Source organism: Ambystoma mexicanum, chromosome 6q, assembly GCF_040938575.1.
Source record: "Ambystoma mexicanum isolate Mex_15411 chromosome 6q, UKY_AmexF1_1, whole genome shotgun sequence".
Lineage (NCBI taxonomy): Eukaryota > Metazoa > Chordata > Amphibia > Caudata > Ambystomatidae > Ambystoma > Ambystoma mexicanum.
Genome location: NC_090937.1, coordinates 349,788,820 through 349,807,086, shown reverse-complemented (window position 1 = coordinate 349,807,086; position 18,267 = coordinate 349,788,820). Strand labels below are relative to the sequence as shown.

Sequence of the window (18,267 nt, the reverse complement as noted above, 5' to 3'; positions counted from 1 at the left end):
CACCTGAGGGGCTGTAATCCGTAGGGGGTTGATCTTCTGTGCTCGGCACCAGATTGAGAACCTCTTCCACTTGTGACCATAGCATTTGAGAGTCGAGGACGCCCTGGCCTTTGCAAGAACCTCTCTGCAGTCGGCCGGTATATCGTACCCTCCAAACTCTAGCGCTGCAGGAGCCAAGCCTGCAGGTTCAGCGACGCCGGGTCGTGGTGGAAGATGGCGCCTCCTTCTCTGGAGAGAAGATCCGCGTCCGCCGACAGCTTGATGGATGGGGACGTTGACAAGTCCAGAAGGTCCGGGAACCAGATCTGCCTCGGCCACGCCGGTGCGACGAGGATCATCCTGCACCGGGACCTCTTGAGCTGGTTGATGAGTCGAAGCAGCAACGGCAACGGAGGGAACGCATACAGGTATAGGCCGTCCCAGGGGAACGAGAACGCATCGCCCATGCTTCTCGGCTGGGGAAACCTGCTGGCGAACTTCGAGTTCGTCGCTGTTGCGATCAGGTCGATTTGGGGTTTGCCCCATCGTCGGAAGAGTTGATCCACCTGATCCTGGCACAGCTCCCACTCGTGACACGCGCGCAGTTCCCTGCTGAGCGAGTCGGCGATGGTGTTTCTTTCTCCTGCCAGGTGGAAGGGAACCAGGAACATCCCCTGGGTGACCGCCCAGTGCCACAGATCCTGTGCCTCCTTGGATAGGGCTCGGGATCTGGTACCTCCCTGCTTCCGTATGTAAAACATTGTCGTGGTGTTGTCCGTGAAAATCCGCACCACCTTGCCCTCGAGCGACGGGAGGAACGATTTGAGAGCCCAGAACACGGCTCGGAGTTCCAGGATGTTGATGTGCAGGAGCTTCACCTCAGGGAGCCAGAGGCCTCTTGCGTGGAGATCTCTGGTGTGGGCGCCCCAACCTTCCAGGGAAGCGTCCGTCGTCACCGTCTCCTGGTACGCCGGCGTCTGAAGGTCCTTGCCCGCCGTGAGGTGCGCTCGAATGCCCCACCACTGAATCGCCCGCCGGAACACCTCATTGAGAGGGACCCTGTCTTCGAAGGTGCCCGTCGCCTGCATCCAACGGGCGTCGAGAAATTCTTGAAGAGGGCGCATCCGTAGTCTGCATAGGCGCACCAGGTAGATGCAAGAGGACATCATCCCCAGGAGGGACTTGATGGACCTCACCCTGGCCACGTCCGTGGCTAGCAGGCGCTGCACTTTGCCCAGAATGGTCTTCGTCCGTTCTTCCGACGGTGCCGCCAGGAGCCTCACTGTATCGAGCTTCGCTCCCAGAAACGGGGCCACCTGCGACGGCACCAGGTGGGACTTTGGGTAATTTATGGCGAATCCCAGGTCTGTGAGTAGCTGGACGGTCCTCGCAGTGTGTTCGACGGCGAGTTCCCTCGTCTTTGAGCGGATGAGCCAGTCGTCCAGGTAGGGGTAGACGTGAATCCCCTGCAGGCGCAGGCGCAGCCGCGCCGCCACAGGTGCTAGGCACTTGGTAAAGACCCTGGGGGCCGACTTCAATCCGAACGGCAGTGCTCTGAATTGGTAGTGGCGTCCCTGGACGACTAACCTGAGGAACTTTCAGTGACTTCTGAGGATGGGAACGTGGAAGTATGCATGCTCCAGGTCCAGCGACGATAGGAAGTCGCCTTCCTCCAGCTGTCCCAGCACGTGCTGGAGGGTGACCATCCTGAACTTTTGTGACCTGACGTATTTGTTCAAACGACGAAGGTCCAGGATGGGGCGCCAGCCCACCCGTCTTCTTCCTGACAAGGAAGTACCTTGAGTACACCCCGGAGCCTCTTCGGGATGGGCTAGATGGCGCCTTTCCTGAGCATCCCCGTACTTCCAACAGCAGTTGCGGGACATGATTTTCCTTCCAGGCCACAGGTGGAATGTGAGGGCACTTCTTCAGGAATTCGATAGTGTCCTCTTGCCAGGGTATCCAGCACCCAACGATCGGTGGAGATGGACTTCCACACGCTGACGAACTTCGTCAGCCGGCCTCCCACCGGGGTGCTTCGGTGGGGGCCCGAGGCCACGACCGGTTCAGTCCTGCTTGGAGGCGGTGGCCTTGCCGCCCTGGCCACCTTGCCGACGGCGGCGAGGCGCTTCCTGCTTGCCGCGACCCCTGTAGGCCTCCTGAGACGAGGAGCGTGCCGCCTGGCGGTAGGACGAGCCACCGCTGGATCCCTTGGAGGCCACCTGTCTGCCTCCGGAGCTCAGAAAGGGCCGTCGTTGCTGAAGGGCTAGTAGGGCGTGGGCCGTCTCCGTGTCCGCCTTTATGGCTTGGAGGGATTCGTCCACCGCCTTCCCGAACAAGTTGCTGCCGTCGAACGGCATGTCCAACACCCTGGTCTGGACGTCCTGACGGAAGTCGGTCACCCGGAGCCAACCCCGTCGTCGTAGGCAAACTCTGTTGCCCAGCTGGCAGAACCCGGTATTGGCAATATCGGTTGCCACCGTTATGGCGTGGTCCGACGCCACCTCGCCTTCTTGAAGTATTTCCAGGGCCTCGGACCTCTTGTCGTCCAGTAGGAAGTCCAATATGGGGGCCAGCTTAAACCAGAGCTCCCTGTCGTAACGGGCCACGATCGCTAGGGCGTTGGCCGCTTTGATCGTCGCCGCCGACGAAGTGACCCGTCGTCCCATGGCGTCCAACTTCTTTCCCTCGCCGTCCGGAGGGGAATTCGACGTTGAGGCTCCTGACCCCACCGCTTTCTTCTTTGCCGCCGCCGAGACGACCGAATCTGGCGTTGGCTGGGCCCTGAGGCACAGGGGAGCGGTCTTGGGGACCCGGTACTTCTTCTCGTACCGGTCCCGTTTGGCTGTTGCCGTGGAGGGGTTCTTGAGTTGGAATGAGCCAATCTCGTCGGGCGGAGAGGCCTGTGCGACGGGAGACCCGTTCCGTCGTAGTCGCCCTCAGAACCCGTCGTCGAGCCCACCACACCGTCATCTCCCGACTCGTGGGAGGATGAGGAGGGAACTGTAGGCCTTACGGGGGCGAGTGGAAGAGAGGGTTGGGTCCCCCGTCGTTTGTTCTGAGGACTTCCCGACGGGCCAGGTTGCGGGTCCTCTGGCCTGGGCCGTGGTATTCTCGTCCTTATCTCAGAGCATAAGGACTGGATCGTAGACAAAATGGCTGCCGAGCTATCCTGAGGCCTAGGTTCCGGCTGTGCCGGAAGGGAAGGCTGCTCTTCCTCGCCATCGTCGTCTTCCTCGGTTATCTCCCGAGGATCTTCCTGACGGGATCGAACCTTCTCGAGTTGGACTTCGAGATTCCTCACGGCCTCGGTCAGTTCCTCCTCCGAGGCTGACTTCGAGCTAGAGGAGGCTACCGTGCCCCCTCTCGCTTCTTCCATCATGGTGGCCATGACGATGGGCTGAAAAGAGGATTCCCTCCTTGGCGGCAGGGAAACTCTAGTCCCGGAGGCAGTCTCCGCTGGCAGGGTCTCTGCCGGCTTGGCCAGAGTCGCCGCGATCGCCTCGATAGAGGCCTTTGCCTGCTGGGTAGGGGCCTTGACCACCTTAGGTGCGTCCCAGGCCTTCTCCTTAGGGGGAGGGGCGACGCCTCGCTCCCCCTCTCCCGAGTTCGGACGGGGCTTCTCCCGAAGCTTACCCGGGGTCTCGGACTTCCTCTTCCCCGAACCGCAGCGCTGGCTCGTGGTTGACGGTGCCGGGGAAGGCGCTCCCTGCCTGGCGACCGAAGAGCCCGACCTTTCGGCGCTCCCAGAGCCAGCGGACTCGCGGCGCTTGGCCTGGTGTTGGGCCCCCGTCGCCGGGGCGCCCGCACAGGACTTAGAAGCCCGCTTGGACCCTTTCTTCTTCTTCTCACCCGTTGAGCCCTTCTCCAACCAGCTGGCGAGACGGGATCGACGGTCCCTCATGGTCCGCTCCGACAAGTTCTTGCAGAACTGGCAGTCCTTCTCTACATGAGTCTTGTCCCCATGAAGACAGTAGAGGCATCGCAAATGTTCGTCCTCCTTAAACACATTCTGCAGCCCGCATCCAGCGCAGCTGCGAAACAGCTTGGGTCCGGGTGACGAACTCGCGTCCTGGGCCATCTCGAAGTAGGCCGCAAATCTTCTGGAATCCTCCAAAAGGTTGATTCGACGAAATCTTCACCCTTGAGGGGCGTAGGAAAATCCCGCAACGGGTACCCGTTAACGGGAGTAGAAACGGTGGAGCTTGAGGCTCGATTAACAGAGAAATGTGAAAATTCACCTGAAAAAGCGCGAAAACGCAGCAAAAGCTCGAGAGCTAAGCACGAGGACTCCCAACACTTGAACGTGCGGTAAAAATCTGAAGATGGCTGAAGAGGCGGGACTTAGGGAGATGGCAGTCATTGGCTGTGGTCAGTATGACGCAGAGATCAGTGATTGGTTACTACTACGAAAGACAGATCAGAAACGAAACTGATACTGATTTTTTTCTTTACCGAGGATTCCCAGCCTGATGACTGGGAATATTCATGAGCATGTGAATCCATGCCAGACCCATGCTGGAGAACAACAGTTACAGGTAAGTAACTTGTTCCTTTTGTGCGCGACTAACCTGCTGTTTTCTGTTCTTTCTATGCAGGCGCGGCCCCAGGATGATGGATGGAAGAACCGCTCCGACGTATTCCGGAGGAATGCAGATGCGCGGGTGTGTATTGGAGGACTGTGCGGATGCCCTTTTCCCAACAAGGATGGCGATCCGAAGATCAGCTGAAAGCGAGACAAGTGGCTGAGTATTGCAGGTAAGGCTGTTGTCGCTGTAATAACACCTGTTCTTCTCTCTTTCTTCTTTCAGGTACCGATGGATGGAAATCTTAGAACCGGCGTGGCTGTAGAAGCTCGAGGACAGAGCAGACACGATGAGCGTTACGCTGCAGGGGTGCAGAATAACGCGAAGCGTGTTCTGCCTGCAGGGCATGGCTTAAATAGCCTTGCAAGTAGTTCCAGGCAAATAGTCCCTTATCACAACCTGCCTTTCAGGTAAAGTAGTCCCTTGGTCACGCCTTGGATATGCAGAAAAGCTCAGCCTCATTAGGCTGAGTAAGTAGTCCATATGGTTCAAACCATCTTATGAGCCTGGCGCCAGCGGCGCCAGGACTGAGTCCAGGAGGTTCTGGGATGCTCCTTTGGGGCTTGATAAGCCCTATTGGGTGTCAATGAATGGGGTGGGCCCATCAGTTCCAGGGGTTTGGGAGCACCCACCATGACAATGGTTGACCGTATCAAAGTCAGAAGAAAGATTGAGTAGGATGAGGACAGATGGGGATATTAGAATCTAGGTTGGAGAGCAGGTCTAAGCGGATGTTCAGGAGAGCAGTTTCCGTGCTTCTGGCAGCTCTGAAGCCAGACTAATAGTCATGGAGACAACCAACAGAGTCGTTGTGAAAATTAAGCTGGGAGATGGGCAGCTTTTCCAGAGTTTGCCCAGGAAAGGAGTTAGAGATCGGGCGATAGTTAGCCGGGCAAGAGGGGTCGGCTGTGGGTTTCTTGAGAAGAGGGTGTAAAAGAATGCTTCAGAGGGGAAGGGAAGGCTCCAGTGGCGAAGGAGTGGTTGCAGAAGTTGGCCAGAGCAGCAGCAAGGGTTAACGAGGAAGAACCTGTTTTGACGAGACTTTCATAGATCAGTCTTGTCTGGAAATCTTGCCTGGGGAGAACAGAGGAAAAGATGAGCAAGAGGGAGGAGAGGTGACTGCAGGGGGGACGCGCGCGCGTCTGTGTGTGTGTGTGTGTAAACACTAGAGGAGGGTGGATAGGATGCCCTGTGTTTTTTAGATGAAATGAGAGGAAAGGGCCTTGCAGAGGGCTTGGGAGGCGACAGGAAAGGTAGCGACTGCAGCAGGGTTGACCAGTTCCTTACAGATTTTAAAGAGTTCGGCCTAGTTGTTAGATGCTGCAGATACACAGGCTTGGATATGGGCTCTCTTGTTAGTGCGGACAAGGCACTGGTATTGCCTTTGGAGCAGGCGGCAGGCCAGTTTGTCAGAGGATGCACAAGAAGCCCGCAAATTTTCTCTCAGCCACCTTACAATTGTGTTTAAGGGTGATTGCGTCAGTCGTACCAAGAGTTGCACTTGGCTCTGGTCTTAAAGCAGATCCTCATGGCTGGGGCAAGCACATCAAGAGTATCGAGATAGAAAAGTATAGCATGGAAAGGGCTGTGCCGGGATGCGAGTCAGCTTGAGGAGGGGGAGAGAAAGAGGTAGCGAAAACCTCAACTTACACAAGCTTCATGGGTTGGATGACCAAGACGATAGGTGGCAGTGTTGGAGTGGGCTTGGCCTGAGGGGTAGAGAGGGAGAGATGGGAGGAAAGGAGAGAGTGATCACTCCAGGAGACAGGAGTGGTCAGAGGGATAGAGGAATGGAGGGTCTGAAGAGATGAGAACATCCAGAGTGTCCTGCAGAGTGAGTTGGGCCAGAGGGGAGAATAGAGAGTCTTGCAGAGGTTGTGAAAAATTCCAGTGGAGGGACAGGAAGCATACAGATGGATGTTGAAGTCTCGAAGGAGTTCAGTGGTCGAGGCCAGGAGGGAGGAGGAGAGATCCTCCCACTCGGAGGAAGGAGGAGATAGCCACGGTAAGAGAGTGGTAGGAGAGAGAGCCTGCAGACGAGGCATTTCGAAAGAGGAGTAGGCCTGCATAGGAATGACGGAGGCAGAAATCCACTCTGGGAAGATCATGGCTACACTCCCCTCTGGAACGGTTGGATCTGGGTGCGGAGAGGATCTTGTAGTGATCAGGGAGGAGTGTCAAAGTTCGTGACAGAGCTGGCTGTGAACCATGTCTCGGTGAGACCGAGGTAAAGTTCTTCCAGAAGGTGGCAGATGTCAAAGGAGTGTTTGACAGCCGAGCCAGAGTTGAGTGGCGATATGGAGAAGGTGGCCATCCTTGAAGGACTTCCGGGGAGGGGTACAAATCAGAGGTACGCCCTGCAGAGGTGTATAAGGAGCCCGAGGGATGAGAGGGCAAGGTAGCCAAGGAGGAGGAGGAAGGGGAGAGGCAAGGAAGCTGAAGGGAAAGACTGGACAGCATGAGAAGAAAGGAAATTGATGAAGCGTGGGAAGCGTCTATCAAAGAGAAGGTTGGCCTGAGGGCCATGGACCATGACGGTGCCATTAAAGTAGACATTAATGTTTACTTTAGAGGAGTGGAAGGGGTCGAGGAGTGCCTCCCACCGGCTGCCACCATTAACTGGAGATGAAGAGAAGGGCGAGAGCACAGAGACCATATGAGGAGTCCAAAGGTCTGGCAAAGGAATGACAGAGGATGTTGGTGAGGGTCTGTCCGAAGGAAGCGTTTGAGTAGATGTCGGCGATGGGGAGACTAGGTTTTTTAACTTCTTCCTACCAGACTTGGCGAGAAGGGTAGGATAATCAATGGAGAAACAGTTAGAAATATAGGAGAGACTGAGAGAGCCATTGATGTCATGGAGGAGGGGGAAGAAAATGGAGACTAGTGGAGGGTGGGTGTGGGGGGAGACGGGATGGGGTAGCACAGGGTAGTCGCTGGACAAATGGTACTAACAGCTACGTTTAAACAAAAAAAAGCAACAGATGGTTATAACAGCTAAAAACGAAATGGCAGCAAATGGTACTAACGCAGTCCAGTCACAGACAATAAGCGTGAGAACAAGGGTGAGATGGGGAGAAGGTTGAAAAGTCAGGGGTGTAGAATGTCGAGATAGGGGTGATTAACTCATGGTTGCAGAAGTGATAGTGTCATGAACTTTGGTCTGTCAGTGTTTTCTTGGTAGTCTGCTGAGAGTTATGATATGATATGGCATTTGTAACGCGCCTATACACAAGTGTTCAAGTTAATGGCTTAATAGTAGTGCTGCAAAAGTGCTACAGGTTTATTCAAAATGTAGTAAACAAGTGTGACTTCAAAGACTTAATTTGTATATGTTCCTTGCACAGAGGTCCTGCCTAAACAGTCAACAGTTTTAGCTTGTGTTTAGGTATTAGATAGGCACATGGCAGACACTCCTATGCCTAAATAATCACATGTCCCAGCTGCCTTGACTTTTTTTGGTCCGGTAGTACAATTATGACGATGTTGGACAAACACCCATTCCATGCCTACACATAAGCCAAATATGTTGTCTTTGTTTGGATTCAGTTGAAGTGACTGTAGCCAGATGATTACTGGCAACTACCAATTGTAATTTTCACTAGCATTGCAAAATTTCATTTTGTATAAGGGAATGGTTGATGAATTGAACTGAAATCAAAATGCTAATCTTCAAATTTCTTTTTCTCTGTTAAGTGGAAATTTTAAAGAACAATGTTCGAATTTGCGAAGTAAGGTTTTTATAAATCATGTTTGTAAAAGTTTTCCTTTTTCTAAAACTATATATAAAATGATATTCTTTTAAATAAAAAAACTAAAAAAAAAACTAGCAAGTGTAATTTATAATTGTTCTTTTATAACGCGTTTAATACCAGAGATTGGTTTCTAAGCGCGGGATCGGGATTCGAACCTGTGTTGCACTGCATTGTCTTGCTTCAAAGACAAACGCGTTGTCCCTGAGCTATCCCCCTTGTTGAGTTTAAGGTACAGGTATGGTCTTGCTCAAAGTACTTTCTATTTTGCTCAATTACTGTTACAAATAAGTGTTGATTAAGAGAATAGATAAAGTTACTAAAAATTAGCATTAAACTGTCGCCTGTCATAGACAGATTAACTTCTTGTTCTATTCATGTAGTTACATTACATTTTTACATTCGGACAATGTATAGTGCCTTCCACAGTTTAGAGTTAATTGCCAATGTTTAAACTATATTTGTAATTGCGTGTTTTTGTGTAAATGATGATTCACAGATGACAACCATGACCCAAAAGATATGTCAAATATTAGCTTGTTTAATTTGCAAATACAGTGGTATCAAAGATTTCCATTTATCAATATATTGTATTGGTATTTATGTTGAGGACGCATCTAGTGCCATTACTTTATTATTGAAGCCAATGTCTAGTCCAGTCACAATACAAAAAGATTCATTGAACATTGCAGACCAAAGGTCAAGCCCTGATCTGTCCCACCATCCCACTCCCTCGATTTTGGATGCAGCCAGTGTACCACTATTTCCTTCTACTTCCGCCACTGGTCACAAGTCAGCAACATCCACACAGCCCATGTTCGTCGACAGGGCAGAACACTCGCTTGGTTACGTGCTCACACTGTAGATAACCTATTCAAACACATGAAGTGCCAAATCCGTTTTTCAGTTTAGGATTGACAGTTTTATTCAGGGGATTAAGCGGCATGGGAACTCAATCCAGGGCTCATTAAGGGTGTGTGGCCTAACATGTGGCAGCGACCCCCCCACCACCTGGCAGCCCTTTGCACAGACCACCCCCACCCGGAGTGCAAGGGTAATCTCTGCATCTCTTAGCTAAAGAGATGCCTGGCAGTGTATTGGCACGAACCCTTTTCTTCTTTACTAGTGCTGACCCGGCACAATTATGGAAAAAAAGGATTTTTGTTTTCTAAAGATGATGGCTCTCACGCATGAGCAAGAGTTTCGGGCTTTAGAAAAAGGGCCATGGCTCGGGCTACCGGAGACTTTAGGGAGTCCAGGCGGCAGCACCCAGTCTGAGACATTTTTCCGAGGTTGCCAGGGCTCGACGGGATCACTTAAAGCCCTGGTTATATTACACCAGTGCTGTGAAGCATGGTAAAAGCCACTATCAGTTCTGATTTTTTACCAGTCCTTTGCAAAGTGTTTGTTAGAGATTTCATCAAGTGACACAGCCGTGTGGGCAATATTTGTTATGGTGTACAGGCATTCACAGTGATGCATGGAGGGTACTAGTTTAACAGATCTTGAACCAGGTTGCCGTCCTAAGCTGTCTGGGCTGCTGCTGGCCTCTCTGTCTGCCCATATCATATCGCGAGATCTACTTGTAGCGCCTCTAAAAGTGGTTGCTGATAATGACCTTTACTTGTTTAAATCAGTAGCACTTACCTTCTTTGGTTCGGAATTAATTTGAGGTTAACTAACCGAGTGAAGGCGCGCTTCACCTGGCACCTCACTGGGGACGCCCAACGTAAGCGTGAGAAAAACCTATTCTGCAAAAGCACCTAACGTTTTGCACGCGCACGTGAGGCGCGAGTACGTGCCATGACGTGTACGTGCTCAAATATTTGTATGGGCAGAACCTCCATTCTACCAATCGGAGGAACGACGTTCCGAACGAGGCACGGTGCAGGTGAGCGAATTTTGGCGAAGAATAAGTGCGTTCGTGAATTCGGTGGGGAGCCGGTAAAAAAAGGCAAAAGGAAAACGATGGGGCATTTTACGAGCCGGAAGCCGTAGGCCACAGCAGACAGCCCCTCTGGGCTGGCGCTATTAAACGGCCTGTATACATTAGTTGCAGTAAAATGTCCTCCCCGTCCACACAGTCCTCCGATTGAAATTCATCCAAGGAGCAGTCGACTCCCCAGACAGTAGTTTAAGGCAGACATACACCATCCAACCCTCACCCTTCTGCCCTAGCTGTTCGCTGGTGGCCGTGACGAGTGATATTTACTAGTTGAATGACGGGTCTCTGTGCTATGCTCAAACACCGATTCAGTACTGACAGTTGAAAGCCATTACATTGTCTTCTCAATCTATCTGTAAACATAATTTCAGACGTAATAGCCCATAAATCCTTGTATGGTAGACAGCTACACCCAGTCATATCAATTCATGCTAAATATCTAGCCTTAAAATGCTGTCCGGGAGAACTGGTGACAATTGAGTGGCATGCAGAATGGTCTTGTCTAGAGTTTTGTATTTAACTCATATTTTGCAATTCATGCTAACGACACAAAGTATTTTCACAGTGAGTGTAGATTGCGCACATACTTACTTTTGAGTTAGAGTTTGGTTTTAACTAATATCCCTTGGAAGCAAACTGCATAAATCGGACACACAGATGAAAAGTGCAGCATTGTATCTTCGTATTTAAGGAAAAGGCAATAATTCTTTGTCAAGACCCGGACGCTTGGGTTATGCTCAACTCTACATCTCAAGCAGTCAATAAAAATTAACTCAACCATAAAAACAAAACAGTGAAAGAAAGAACTACAATTCCCATGAAAATAAGTGTTTTAGAAGTTTATTCACTTTTTTTTTATTGTGAATTAGTTTTAAAACAAACTTTATTCACATTTCAGCTATCAAGAAAACATTTGAGTCCATTTTCTTTCTCATCCCAGTTTTTACGGAAAGGGAATTTTATCCATATGTTGATTCTGACCCATCAACATTATTCTTTATCGCTGTGGAGTTGTATTCCTTGTAGTTTGTTTTCTTCAGATTGTTCTTGTTCTTTCATTAGTTTATTTAGCAAGTTTATTCCAGCAGATGTGAATTGCTGGTTCCTTCCGTTTATAAAATCTTCCCACCATTCGTAGTTTGTTTTAACTTTGAATGGTGTCATGTAGCTGTGGAGCCGCTGTGCATTCTAATAGTAAATATCTTGATTCCATATAACCATGTTTGTTGCAGAATCTACAGAACTCTTCGACTGATCCTCGTTTCCCACTTATGTTTGAATTCGTTAGTTGGATAGACAGTCTGATTTTCATCATTCTCTCTCGAAGGTGTGTTGAGGGGAATTTCATTAAGTATTTTGGTACAGTGTCTCTTTTTCGATGTCCATTTGCTGCGTTATTTTGTCACTTAAATGAGAGCTTTGCTTCCCTTTTATGTATCCAATCGTCCCTTTAATTTTTCCTTTACTCATTCGGGATTCGTTGTTAGTTCCTCTATGGTTTGTTATTAATTGATTCCTTTTCCCACATGATCTCGTATGTGCAATCACATCCCTAGACCAGTATAACACCCCCAGACAACCTTCCCCTTTCTTTGCTGCTCGAGCAGCAGAGAAGTGAAACTTTATTTCTTTAACTTTGACTGATTGTGTATGTAATAACGCGTGGAGTGTATATTGGTGTGCAGCGAGTGGTGGCGTGTTTACTATTTTGCAAAGCACATCTGCAGGAGTTAGTTTATGAACGCAACAGGGCTCTCAACGCCCCGGCATTCCCGTTAGGCTGTAGGAGGCAGTAGCCACACGGAAATGGCAGCATGGCGCGACAGGACCTTCAGAGGTTCTGGCACCAGTGAGCACTTCCGTGAGGAGCGGCTATTGGAGAGGCAGAGTTTGTCTTCACCCCCGACTCCCCGCAAGCTTTGACAGAAGCGATTTTATTCAAAATGGTTGCCAGATACAGCGCGGATCTCGTGAAACGAGGCGCAGTAAGTTGCAGTGAACAGCAACCTGGTGGCAGAGGCCCACCACAGGCTCATAGCTGTGAAGAGGACCCACATCAGCTTAAAACTTGATGTTCTTTACGGGCACAGTGCCAAGAGAAACTGTAAACCGCTCCACGGGGTCACAAGCCCAGGAGCAGCATCCGATTTACAGGCGCAGTCCCAGGTAAAACTGTATGGTAAGCCCACTGACCTGCCTAGCTGTGCAATAAAAAAGAGATAGACGGGGGGCATCCCAAGTGAACTGCATATCTAAAATAATTGAACTGCACAGACTAAGAAATATGAGCAGGAGGCAGTTCTCAGATGATGGCTCTGACAGTCCATGTGTCAGTGGTGTCAGAATGAGTCAGGCGGTTCAAAGGCCACAGTGCCGGCAGCGGCCCATTGCACGAAAGCAGGGGCATTGAGAGACCTCTTGGCCTTCTTTCAGGGTATGAAGGAGTTGAGGAGAGAGGCACATAGAGGAAAAGGGGGATAAAAAAGACCTACAGGGCGCACAGCACCCAGCCTCCCCTCCCCCTGGGTACACCACTCAAGAAGAATGGCAAGAGAAGGGCAAGTTTATGGGGCAACTATGGCCAAGATGGCTGAGAGGAATCCACTGAGAAAAGCTGGCAGAGCAGCGAGGAATAGTCGGCCAAGAACTTGGACCAGTCAAAAGACGACTCCTCCAGCAGCACCAGGAGACACAGTAGCAAAAGAAGTAAGCCAGCGAGGCAAAAGGGGAAGAGTTCGACCCTGATACATTGATTCATCCCAGGTAATCAGAGTGGAAACCACCCAACATCACAGCCTACCCGAAGAGGAGGATGAGGGCTCCACTAAGTAAAGAAGCCAGGAATAAGATGTGGGCAGAGTGCCCCGGGTGGAAGAGACACCCCCCTCTCCCGAAATCGACAAGCACATGCTGACCTTCATGGGGAGGTACGGCAAGGGCAGGGCGTTTAGAGGGGCATAGACTGATCCTGGAGTGCTTGCCAGGACAAGCTACACGATGTGGTTGGACCAATCCCAAAGATATGGCAGCTCTCAGAGGAAGCCAAACAAAAGAAGTAATCCATAGATCCTAATGTGGTATTGGGCTCGGCACAGAGCAATATGTTCATTGGGTAATGCCATAGCGACAGAGACAAGACCATCCACCCTTATGAAAATTGACTGCAAGCTGGGAGAGCTAGCCCTGTAGGAGGCAGCGGCTGCAGCTAAGGGGAAGTTATTTGGTGAGACCCATCAAGGGCATGGCTAAAGTTTCGAACACCTCTGCCACACTTGACAAATTGCAGGCCTCCTTGAGAAAGATCTTCGGGAGAAAGTTTTTCGACACGGCTGGCAGAAGTGCATATACAGCCTAAAGGCCCTCTAGAAAATGAGCACAACACGCTAACCCCTTCTTTTCATCCAGAGGAAGGGGCAGGGGAAGAAGCTGGCGGTCCAATGGCAAGCAGCAGCATGGTAACACAGGTGAGAGATGGGCCCATACCATGAAAATGCACGCTGGGTGCAGACATCCCGTCGGTGGGGCAGGAGGTGGATGGAGTTGCGCAGTATTTGCACAAGTGGAGAGAAGGATCTGCAGACTCCTGGGTTTTGCCAAAGGTACAAGGTGTCAGGTTAGAATTTGTACAAGAACCAGTGGAGGCTTATCCGCCGAGACCAATCTCATCAGAGGAGACAAAATCCTACTAGACGGCGATATAAACTACGGCAAAAGAATACCATTGCAGTAGCGGTGCAAAGAGGTTTCTTAAGCAACATGTTTTTGGTATGAGACAGGCACAAGGTCAGACCAGTGATCAACCTCAGGGCGCTGACTGCCTTTCTGATGTACAGGCGTTTCAAGATGGAGGGATTTCATCTGCTGAGACATACTACAGAAAGGGGACTGGCTAGCACGAGTAGACCTCGGAGACGACGGTTCCCATATGTTGAATCAACATAGACTACTCCATTTTCTCTGGAGAGGGCAGAGATGGGCGTTTGTAAGCCTCCCGTTAGGGCTGCCATCAACACCTTTGTTACCAAGCTGATTAATATAATACGTTATTGATAACGCACTCAATTCTGAAGAGGTTTCGAAGCGCGGACCTATGATTCAAACCTGGGTTGCTAGGTTTTGTCTCGCTTCCAAGACAAGCGTGTTGCCACTAAGCTATAAGACCCGTACAAGCCAGCATGAAGCCAGTAGTTGGACATCTTGGGGAACAGGGCATCAGATTAATTATATAGTTTAACATATGTCTAATGTGCCAGGACAAGGAATTTCTCATGGAGCAGGTGAGGATCACAACCGACTTGCTGCAACAATTGGGGTTTCTGATCATCGGGGTAAAGAGTTAATCCTGGCCCATTCAACAGAATTTCTGGGTTTCATTGTGAACACAGAACAGGGAAGCCTCCAATTGCCCCTAGAGAAGGTGAACTCCATCAAGAAGGAGGTGAAGGCCATGATAGTGAAAGGCTTAATATCCCTCATGGGACTAGCCAGGCTAGTAGGCCATCTATCGTAATCAATTTAAGCCATTTTCCCATGCCCCCTTCATTATCGAGTTTTGAAACGCTTAAAAATAAAACATCTCAGACAAGGGACTGCCTTACGACCAGAGTCCCCATTTCGCAGGAGGCAGGAACAGAACTAGTGTGGTGCTATCACCACATGGAGGCTTGGAATGGCAGGGCGATATGTGGATCGGTCCGGACCTCATTATAGAGTAGTACGTCAGGCGATTGGCTGGGGAGCCCGGTGTAGCAATCTGACGACAGAAGGGCGATGGCCAGAGGATGAGCTAGCCCTCCACATCAACTGCCTTGAATTGCTAGCAGGATCATTCGCAGTACAATGCTGGACCCAAGAGAAGACCAAATGTTCCATTCTTCTCAAAATAGACGTTTCCTCTGTCAGGTATATCAAAAGCCTCAGTGGGACAAAAATCAAAGATGCTAACAGAGCGATCTAAAGATTTTTGACATTTATCCCTTTTAGAGGAGAGCCAGCGTGACGGTGGAGCATCTGCCGGGTGTTCAGAATCAGGTAGCAGCCTGGAACTTGAGACACCTGAGGGAATCCAGCAGTTGGCAACTGGAGGAGACCGTTTTCCAATAGATCATGAGTTGGAGTGGCCCATGTCAAACAAATCTGTTTGCATAGAGATTGAACAGGAAGCTGATACGTTTTTTAGCTGGAGACTGTATCCAGAAGCAACAGGTACTGATGCCTTTCTCCAGGTCTGGGCCCAGGCACAGAATACACCTTCCCTCTGTTCGCCATGATATCGCAAACACTTGCTCAAGTAAGGAGACAGAAAGCAAGAGTTATAATTGCGACTCCCGACTGGAGAGGTCAAGCTTGGTTCCCGGATCTAGTAGAGATGTCTACGATATACCAATCTTACTGCCCCCAGAGGGATCCTACTAAAGGAAGTTTGGGTGGAAAGGGAGGGGGCTGGGCAGGCTCTTTAAAATATAAGCAGATTGTCTACTGCGTAGATGTTCTAGTGAAAGCGTTCATCATTTTTTATATTCAAAACAGTCCTCTTTCTCTTTAAAGACTCAGGGGAGGCCCCCCACTGGAGATCGCCCGGGCACCTGTAGGAGGAGGGCCAGCCCCCCAAGTTTGAAGACCACTTCCCCAAAGTGTGGGCCCAGCGGGTTAGCATATTCTGCCATATGGGATGTCTTAACCCACTAGTCCAAGCCCTGCAACATCACTGTGCATTGCTGGCAGCAGAAACCTCAGAAATGGCCGCTGGAAAGCATGCTGCTCGCTAGAAATCACCAGAAAGTGTGCACTGAAAATATGAAAAATAGGCCACCATATACTTTTGCCTATGTCAGTGGTAACACAGGAGACCACTGCCAAAACCCAGCATTTAGCTGCTCACACAGCAAAACCATTGCAAAAGAAACAAAGCTGTTTTCAAAAATCCGTTTTTATTTGGTGTCAAATTTGCAAAAATCATGGCTCACAAACCACCCAAAAAGATCCAACCTCCTTGTTGGATGGTCAACATCATTCTACTGCAAGAATCCACATAAATATAAGGTCCACAGAAGTATGTGTTATCTGAACAAAGTCCACTTTTGAGGATTGCTTGCTGGAAGAAATCTGTCAAAAATGGGTGTAATACCGTTACTCAACTCTATCAGAAGCCGGCGATTTAAAACCATTTTGTGTAAAGTTGGACATTGAACCCAAACTATGCCAAAGAAAGACTTGCTATCAGAAGCCTAAGAGGTGGAGACAATTCAAAACTATATTCTGAAAAGGCTCGAAGTAAGAAATTGTTTGTATGTGAAAATGTGAGTTAGATTTTAAGATAAGACCATTTTTAAGACATTGGGTTTAGGAGTTAAAGTTTCCCACAATGTGCTTCAAACAAATTCCACACCTCTCCCTGAACAAAGGAAACTTCCCTCTGCCCTTGGCTAAGAGATTGACAGGCTGTTAAAAGGAACTAGGAGAGGCACCCTGGCCTGTTGCTCTGAGTGAAAACAATGGAGCCCTTGCGCTGAATAGAAATGCTAATTTGGGTGTGACTGACAACAAACTGCGGGCAGGAAGAAGGACATGTGACCTCTGAGTCAGCCCAGCTCTGGAGGCGGACCAGACTGAGGATGTGAATTTGACATTGAATTAAATCTGTTTTAGAAAATGCTTATAACAAATTGCACTGAACTGACAAAAATTTGAAACTTTGAGATTGTTAAAATGAAAAATTTGCTCACAGTTTAAGACTAAGCTGGAATCCGTGTGATGTTCTGAGATCAAACCCCGGAATTTATTCATATTGTAGCTACTGTGTTTATGCTAGGAACATGAAAAATTACAGAAATGTGCTCAGATGGGATATGCATGCATGTATAAAAATTGGTGCAGAACGAATATTGAGAAACCCACCAAAAGCGCGAAAAAGTTGTCATTTCTGAACCAAAGCTCTTAGGAAGATGAGAGTTGAACAGAAATGTACCTTAGGCAATCTGTCATGCAATTTATGTAGTATTAACAAGTTGTGTATATTGTAATTGTGTTTTATGAAAAATAAGATATACTGTACAGGGACAAAGGGGAGGGTTTTCCCCTAAGCCACAAACATGACACAGGATGACACGCTGCTCCTTTCTCCAATCAGGGGACAGGGAATTCCAATTCCATGATCTATCAGATCCTTAGAGGGTTGGGCATAGAGAATCAGCCTCCCCACCCACTTTGGAAATACATAAATAGGGATTGCTGAGGACAGGCAGAACACACACACCTTCCACTTCTCAACTGATTTCTTGGCGAAGCACCCTGCAGGAAGATCCAGACATAGATCCAGAAATCAGACTCAAGAACCAAGCTCTATAACCAAACTCTAGAACCTTGAGGCAGAGAGGCCTAACCCACAAGCTGAACCTTTTTCAGCTGGCCTTCAGAACCTTTTGCAACCTGATCCTAACCCCTAGACTTCCAAGGGGCATCTCAAAATCCAACAGCTTGGCTGAGCTGTTTTGCTGTTCTAGCTTAGAACCCTGTGCTAGAACCCAGATCCAGACAGCAGAGCTGTATCCACAACCCGCCAGATCCAGTCCAAGAGGCCGCGCTGACTGCAGTGCCTTGCTGAGAGCAGAACCCAGTGCTGAGACCTGTCCGGTGGTGAGAGAACCCCAGCCAAACCCTTGACCAGATCTTTGACGGGGCCCACTCCATTCCAAAGCCATAGGAGTTAGTATCTAGTCTAGAACTGTCCATAGTCCTCTTAATTTAAAGTAACCTAATCCAACCACTGTAACCTATCCATAACTGCATTATTAAATCTCTTTTGTCTATCCTAAGTTCTTTTCTCCTCCACATAATCCTTGATAATTGTAGCATCAATCTATGCGCTGATATTTTTCTGAAGAGGGACAAGTGTTTTGACGGACAGAAGTCAGAGCGGAGGCGCCGCTGTTCTGGTGGCTGCCTGTTGAGTGTCTTGCTTCTTAATAGCCCCTTAGTATAAGTCCATATTGATTCCGAATCTTTAAAG

At 49.5% G+C, this 18,267-nt stretch overlaps 1 protein-coding gene and 1 long non-coding RNA gene across 4 annotated transcripts in view; one reads left to right on the top strand and one right to left on the bottom strand.

The window, feature by feature from the left end:
- Positions 1-18,267, top strand: part of SLC44A1 (solute carrier family 44 member 1) — an 889,643-nt gene that overhangs the window by 359,464 nt on the left and 511,912 nt on the right. The window lies entirely within an intron of this gene.
- LOC138516029 (uncharacterized) overlaps positions 1-18,267 on the bottom strand; it is a 300,011-nt gene that overhangs the window by 277,691 nt on the left and 4,053 nt on the right. Inside the window, exon 1 of one of the 2 annotated variants that reach the window (XR_011282208.1) lies at positions 9,962-10,048. The exons of the other annotated variant lie outside the window; for it this stretch is intronic. This is a non-coding gene — a long non-coding RNA (uncharacterized lncRNA). Of the gene's footprint in view, positions 1-9,961; positions 10,049-18,267 lie in introns of those variants that run through there. 2 annotated transcript variants of the gene reach the window in all.